At 49.5% G+C, this 8392-nt stretch overlaps 1 protein-coding gene across 4 annotated transcripts in view; it reads right to left on the bottom strand.

Moving 5' to 3' along the window:
* Positions 1-8392, bottom strand: part of LOC106815003 (AP-1 complex subunit sigma-2-like) — a 19723-nt gene that overhangs the window by 9098 nt on the left and 2233 nt on the right. The window lies entirely within an intron of this gene.

Below are 8392 nucleotides of genomic sequence, written 5' to 3'. Positions count from 1 at the left end.
TGCTAACCATCCCCTAACCATCTCACCGTGCCCCCTAACCATCTAACCACCCCCTTAACCATCTCACCGTGCCCCCTAACCATCTAACCACCCCCTTAACATCTCACCGTGCCCCCTAACCATCTCACCCCGTTTAACCATCTCACCATGCCCTAACCAAAATCTCACTGTGCCCCTAACCATCTATAACGCCTCCCTTAACCATCTCACCATGCCCCCTAACCATCTACCCCCCCCCCCTAACCATCTACCCCTCCCTATAACCTTTCTCAGCGCTGCCCCCTAACGCATCTAACCCCCCTTAACCATCTGAACCACACGCCTTAACCATCTCACCATGCCCCTAAACCATCAACCTCCCCCCCCTTAACCATCTAACCACCACCTTAACCATCTCACCATGCCCTAACAATCTAACCACCGCTAACATCTAACTACCCCCTTAACCATCTCACCGTGCCCCTAACCATCTAACCATCCCCTAACCATCTCACCGTGCCCCCTAACCATCTAACCACCCCCTTAACCATCTCATCATGCCCCCTAACCGTCTAACCACCCCCTTAACTTCCACTAACAACCTATTCATGCTCGCATCTAGCCATACGTCTCTAACCAGCAATCCGCCCACTCTCCCTACACGCATAACTACAAGACAAAACCCGTCAAAATATTTCCGGTATCGGATGCCTTCACAATGGAGGATCGCAGGGCCGGAGTGTTGGGATCGCAGGGGCGCATGTGACATCACGCGTGCGCGAGACCAAAGCATGCGCGACGGGCAGACTCGGGCGACGGTGGAGTCACCATAGTGATGGTGGTGGGCGGCATCTTAACGCTGCATCCAGGGTCGGTTGCGCACACGCGCGCGGGACCGGGAGGAGCCGCGGCTGCAGCTAGCGAACAGGGCGTTTCAAGCGAAGCAGCACGCGAGCTTTCTACAGAGATAGACTCTTCCTTCTCCATCTCTTCTCTTCTCTCTCTCTCTCCTCATCCCCCGCTCTCTCGCTGTCTCTTGTCAGCCTCCTGCATTGCATCGCATTCTCATCGCGTCACGCTTACAGACGTACGGCCTTGCGAGCCACCGTTTCACTGATACGCAAACTGTTTTTTTTTCTTTTATCTCTTAGCGTTTCCCAGGGCGCACGCGGTGGTCCGTCCTAGGGTACAGCGTATTTCTCACGGCGCCACCCATACCGTCGCATCAGTCAACATGACGCGCGTTTACCACGGCAACGGCCATCGTCACCTCGTCCTTGACTGGTCTTCGCGCGCCTTGGCGCCGACAGCATTGCGTCGTCTAGGCCAACGTGGGCAGCTCAGCATGGCGTCGTCTAGGCCAACGTGGCCTGCGTCGTCTAGGAAACGTGCGGCGCATCGCTCTAGGCAATGTGGGCGCGGTCCAGGAGATGGGCTAATAAGGATGGACATTCCGTTCTCCCCCGCGCCTTCTTCTCTGCTGCTAGCTGCTGCCATGCCGGCTGTTGCCCTGATTTGCTTCTCCACTCGCTGGCCTGCGCGCAACCGTCTCTCTCTCTCATCTCTCTCCTCTTTCTGCTCTAGCGTGTCTCTGTACTGTCGGCTCTCAGTGTACTAGTAAGTGTCCTTACGCGCAGTTCCTGACGGCCGTCCAGGGCAGACTGCCACATACCCTCAGCCTCAAATGGACAAAAGAAATGCGTATTGACATATGGACTGGAATCTAACTCGCCACGCACGCACGCACCGCACACAACTCGCACGCACGCTTGCACGCCACACACCTCGCCACACACGCGTGACGCACACACTCGCACTCGCAGCGCACAGACGCTCAAACACACCACGCACGCACCACTCGCACACACACGCACGGCACGCACTCGCACAAGCACTTGCACACGGCACGCACTTGCCACCACACGCCATGCATGCCACGCACGCACTCGCACACACACAGCGCAGACACGCACTCGCATACCACGCATGAATGCATGCCCACTTGCACACACGCCATGAATGCACACACATACACACACCACGCACGCGCGCGCGTGCACACACACGCACGCACGCACGCCACGCCACGAAACGCACGCACGCACGCACGCACCACGACCACGCACGCACGCCACGCACGCACGCACACACGGCACACACACACACACACACAGCACACACACACACACCACAGTATGCTATTCACGGAGAAGAGGTGAAAAGAAGAAATAAGAGGGGGAGAGAACGGAGAGAGAGAGAGAAAGTGAATGAGAGAGTGAGTGAGAGAGCGAGAAAGAGAGTGCAGAGTGAGAGTGAGAGTGAGAAAGTGAGAGATGCAGAGTGCAAGAGTGAGAGTGAGAGTGAAGCTGAGTGAGAGAGCAAGAGCGACGATAGAGGAGAGAAAGAAAGACGAGAGAGCAGAGAGAGAGAGAGAGAGGAGAGAGAGAGTTGAGAGAAGGAGACAGAGAGAGAGAGAGGTGAGCAGCGAGAGAGAGAGCCAAGACAGAGCGAGAGAGCGAGAAGAGAATTGCAAGACAGAGCGCAGAGAAAGAGAGCGAGCAGACAGAAGAGAGAGAGAGAAAGAGAGAGAGAGAGAGAGAGAGAGAGAGAGAGAGAGAGAGAGAGAGAGTAGAAAGAAAAGAGACAGATAGTGAAGACGTGAGAGAGCAGAGAGAGAGAGAGAGAGAGAGAAAAAGAGCAACGAAGAAGTGAGTAGACGAGAGAGCGAGACAGAGCGAGAGAAGAGAGAAGAGAGAAAGAGGACAGAGGAGCAGAGAGAAGAGAGGAGAGAGAGAGAGAGAGAGAGAGAGAGAGAGAGAGAGAGAGAGAGAAAGCAGAAGAAGGAAAGTGAAATGAGAGAAAGAGAAAGCCCGAAGAGATAGTTGCAGAGAGTGCAGCAGAAGAGAGAGAGAGGATAAGGGAGACGAGAAAGACAGCAGAGAGACAGAATGAGAAGAGAAAGAGAGAGACAGAGAGAAGAGAGAGGAGACAGAGCGAGAGAAAAAGATGCGAGAGACAGAGTGAGAGAGAGAGAAAGAGAAGAAAGAGAGAGAGACAGAAGAGAAGAGAAAAGAGAGAGAGAGACAGTGAGGGAGAGAGAGAGTGAGTGAGAGAGAGAACGAGAGAGAGGGGAGAGAAAGAGAGAGAGCAGCCAGGAGCAGAGAGAGCAGAGAGAGAGCAGAGAGAGAAAGTAGTGATGTGAAAAGAGGACTATCTATTACTAGCAGGACGTCATTAAAGTGCCATGCCCACTACTGACGAGGGCGCCACTTGCCACACAAACGTGCCATCCGTGTCAGGCGAGTCTACTGTTGCCATGGTATGCGCGCGCGTCAAACACCGCAGTAACGCCTGCGGCTGACGTGGCTAGAAGGTCAGTATCAGTCACTACTAACTAAAGCATCACACACACAAGGGAGGCGAAAGTCACACACACAAACGCGCGCGCGCGTGCGCACGCACAACCCCCCCCCCCCCTCACTCGTATGTATCCTACGCAGTGGCAGATCCCAGAAGGGAATTCTAGGAAGCGGTGGGGGTTGACATCGTGCGAGCTCAAAGGCCGGAAGCGCACCCGAGGGGAGGGTGTAGGTTTAAATACCCTCTGCCCTAAAGAATTCTAGGGGGGACCCAGCCCCTGTGCCCCCCGGGCAGCCGCCACTGTGCATGTAGTGCTGCACAAGGAAGCCTCAGCCTAAGTCAATCGATGCAGACATGCATCAAATTTTATATGAGCTTATATATTAAGCGTATACGCATAATCTGTGTCTTATATATAATGTCGTATATCAATAGCTACAATAAATAGAAGATGTCTAGTATGCTACTCTTGATGATATATATTATGTCCACGTCATGTCATTAAAACCGCTACAATTTAGTCGTTTTTTTTTAAATCCAAAATTAACAATTCTTTACTGCATATATACGCACACAAAAAACGTCAATAGGCCTACGAATATAATATATTCACGCTACAAAATACTCGCTATAATATTAGGTAATTAATCTACACAATTTTGTATATAATATTTTAATTTTGTAGATATCTTAAGTTTAGTTATACGCCTGCACTGAACATTGCAGAAACCGCAATCTACGCGCGGCATGCGCATTTCCGAACAACTCGAATGTTTTTTACGCCAAAATGACAACTAACGCTGATAAACTATGCTGCCTCAAAATATAGTAGCTACCCACCATGTCATTACTATTTAGCTTCACAGATGGAAATAACAGCTGATAGACAGTTATTATGAACAACGACTATGTCACTATTGTACTTCTGATTAGATCGCTTGTGCATTCATGGAATTGCAGCAGAGGAATAAACATAAATAAACAAAGGCTTGAAGTGCCTCTTCGATTGTGCGCCTGATCGGCATTCCAGCTGCAGCTCTTTCTCGCCAAATGTCCGTGCTCATCTGCTGTCATGACGCATGTGTTTAGAATAGCCACTAGGCGGGCATGGGTACATAGAAACACGTAAAGATTCAATGCCTACTCCATTCATCATTCCATTCACATTGCCATCCATCCAGGCAGCCACAACCAGCTGTAGTGTGCGTAGCGTGCACGCCACGTGTACTAGCGGTAATACAATGTGACGCCTTTATTAGGCAATTTAACTCTATAACTGATCACTATAATTGTGTTAGAGGTGGCAACCAAGGTCAGTCAAAACAAAAAAAACAAAAAAAAAATGGTCAATGCGAGTTCTAGAAGCAATAATCAAGACTAGTATCGGTGCAGCGAAACACCGCAATGTGCTACAAATGTCCCCAGAATGTACTCTATGAACATCAAAGTATAGGCTTCAGGAATAACTGCAATACAGATGCCCAAGGGTTCGTATTACCGTGTTGCTGCAGGCAACTAACCGGCACAGTAGAAGCTAGAAGAAAAGTAAATAACGAATTTAACATGATACCCGGAGACAAGTTTTTGTGTAGTAATGTTAGTGGTAAAGTTCGAAGGACAAAACAAAAATATTAGGTGTGCTTACGGTTTCCCGACCAACCCGATTATTCCAGCCGACACTAAGAACATTTTATTGTCAATTTTCTTTAAAGTAAAAAAAATAATAATAATAATAAAAAATATGAATTGACAGTTCCTGCTTCAAAAGGACACAACGCCACATCCTTCGCGACATGGTTTCGTAAAAAAATATTTCAAGAAAATAAAATGATTACCCTACCTACCTACCCTATTTTTCCGCATGTAACGGTCACACACAACTTTCTGTCTTTTTTTTAAATGGTGTTTTAAAATTTGTTTTTTTTGACTTTAAAGAAAATTGACCAAGAAAATGTTTAGGGGTTGCTGGAAATAAATAGGGTCTCTGGGTCTGGGAAACCTAACCACACCTATATTTGTTTTGGGCCTAACCCGCCTCTCGTGCATGCAACGACCACGACCTGCCATCACAAACACACAGGTGCAACTCTCTCCAACCACAAGCCAACAACCCGTCCACCACACACACGCCCGCGCCCCCGCCCTGCAACGCTCTTCAACCACAACACACAAACGTTCCACAACACTACACAACTCTCAAACAATCAACAACAAATAACCATCAGAACACACTGTGCAACCTTTCTCCAGACTACAACCGAACAACAGTCACAACACCGCGCAACACTCTACAACCACAAGCAACCAAACTGCTCACAGTAACGATGTCGCTGATTTTTTTTTAGCCAGACCATAGCTTCTCTCGGCCCTTCACCAATCACGATCGCTAGCAACTAGCTGTAAACTGTTAGTAGCAGTGACTTCACACCAGGGTGCGCTACCATCCCGTCCACCGAACCCTGCTTGCTGTTCGGCTCAGCGGTCATCACGCACGGCGGCCACCCCCGTCAGCCCAATGATATTCATTCCAGCCCAACATGGCGGCCCCCTTCTAGCGTCAGCACCCTCGCCACTCACATGGGTAGCTACGATCACACAATCACAATAACTACCGGCTACGATTGTCTATCCCTACGAGTCACAGATCACAAACTACGGCCACGATTGGCGAGACTGTTGTCAGCCGCGCAGCATCACTATCCAATCAGCATGCAGTGATGTTAGCGGTTGCTAACGATGTTCATGCAGGGGAGAAGATGCTTTCATTTGTCTGCCAGGGGCCGTAAAAACAATAGACAAGCGATTACCATTGGCTGCAGTAGTTGTAAGCCAGATGTAGCAACAGCAGCAGCAGCCGTAGTAGCAGCCAGCAGCAGTAGGCGGAGTAGTAGCAGCAGCAGCAGCAGCAGCAGTAGTAGCAGCAGTAGTTGTAGCAGATGTAGCAACAGCAAGCCAGCGAGTAGTTAGCAGCAGCCAGCAGCCGCAGTAGTAGTAGCCAGCAGCAGTAGTAGTAGCCAGTAGCAGCCAGTAGGTAGTAGTAGCAAGCAGCAGCAGCAGCCACAGTAGTAGTAGTAGCAGCCCAGTAGTCTGCTAGCCAGATGTAGCCCAACAGCAGCAGCCAGCAATAGTAGAGCAAGCAGCAGCAGCAGTAGTAGTAGCAGCAGCAGATAGCACCAATAGCAGGAGCAGCAGTAGTAGTAGTGAGCAGCAGCAGCAGCAGCAGTAGTAGTAGTAGCAGCAGCCAAAAAAAATAAAAAACAGCAGTAGTAGCAGCAGCAGCAGCAGCAGTATGTAGTAGCAGCAGGCAGCAGCCAGCCAGCAGCAGATGCTAGCAACAGCCAGCCAGCAGCAGCAGTAGGTAGCAGCAGCAGCAAAAGTAGTAGTAGCAGCAGCATAGTTATGGAGCAGCAGCAGCAGCAGCAAGCAAGCACTAGATAGCCCAGCAGCAGCAGCAGCAACAGTAGCAGCAGCAGCAGCAGCAGCAGCAGACAGCAGCAGCAGCAGCAGCAGCAGCAGCAGCAGCAGCAGCAGTAACAGCAGCACTAGCAGTAACAACACCTTTATGGAGTCTACACACGCACTGGAGGATGCGGCAACACAAGCCATGTCATGCAGAAATGATAACAAGCATGCAAGTGATGAAACACTACAGACATCAATGTGTTCACAACAATCTGTCTCAACAGATGGAGCCACCGTGCTACTGCACTGAGGTAAGCAGGTATCAAATTAGTAGGTCTCAGGGGAGAGATAGTGAATATAGAAATAAGTTGTGGATATAGAAATCAGTTAACCCTAACCCTAACCCTATCATTAATTCTAAAATAAAACAAAATTAGCCAAAAATAACAAAAAAATTAATAAATAAGAGACAAAATTAGCCAATCAGAGCCGTCCCCTAGCGGATCATTATCTCTCCCCTGTGCAAAATTTGTATCAAATTCTCTCCTGAAATAACGCAGCCATGCTACCACGCAGGGTATGCTGATATTAAATTCTCTCATTAGATAGAGCCACCATGCTACTATGCGAGCAACGCTGGTACGACATTCTCTCAACAGATAGAGCCGCCATGCTACTACTCGAGAAACGCTGGTACGACATTCTCTCACCAGATGGGGCCGTCATGCTAATACGTTGGGTACATTCGACCATGTGGCGCCGTGGCATGCTGTATGTAGTGTGATTGATACGCGGTAAGTCAGTAATATCCGTGTGTGAGAGGGGTAACGACGCGGCCCCGCGCGGGGGAGGGGGGAGCCGTGCGACCGTGCGCGACAGGTGTAAGAACACGAGTGTAACCGGTGAGGAAACTACCGCATATCATCCGCGCGACGCACACTCTGCAACGTCACGCGATCGTTAGCGAAAAATATCCACCATTCTCCGCACACATGCGTCAGCTAGTAGATTAGGGCCAAAACAAAATATAGGTGTGGTTACCGTTTCCCGACCGACCCTATTTATTCCCAGCGACCCTAAACATTTTATTGTCAATTTACTTTAAAGTAAAAAATAAAAAAATGAATTGGACAGTTCTTGCTTCAAAAGGCACAACGCACATCCTTCGGACATGGTTCGTAAATAAAATGTTTCAATTAAATAAAATGTTTTCCCTACCTACCTACCCTATTTTTTTTCAGCATGAAACAGTAACCACACCTATATTTTGTTTTGGCCTTAGTAGCCAGACTGCGGTGCCGGCGAGTCATTCTCACGTAGCCTGCCGCCTGTGATTAACAGCTCATGACAACAACAGCAGCAGCAGCCACGACGAAGGCCGTCGTCGTTAGCATGCTCGTTAGTATTGCAGGCAGGAAGTCACACGGTTAATTATTCCCTCGGTCTGACCAACATTCAGTCAGTCATTCGGACGGTCAGTCGGTCGGTCGGGTGGTTAGTGAGTCGGTCAGTTAGTCATTCAGTTAGTCCAACTGCCTGTCAGTCAGTCAGTCTGTCAGTCAGTCAGTCTGTCAGTGAGTGAGTGAGTGAGAGAGAGAGTGAGTGAGTGAGTGAGTGAGTGAGTGAGTGAGTGAGTGAGTGAGTGAGTGAG

This window comes from Priapulus caudatus, unplaced genomic scaffold (genome assembly GCF_000485595.1).
Source record: "Priapulus caudatus unplaced genomic scaffold, Priapulus_caudatus-5.0.1 Scaffold1020, whole genome shotgun sequence".
Lineage (NCBI taxonomy): Eukaryota > Metazoa > Priapulida > Priapulimorpha > Priapulimorphida > Priapulidae > Priapulus > Priapulus caudatus.
This window is presented reverse-complemented; position numbering and strand designations above follow the sequence as displayed.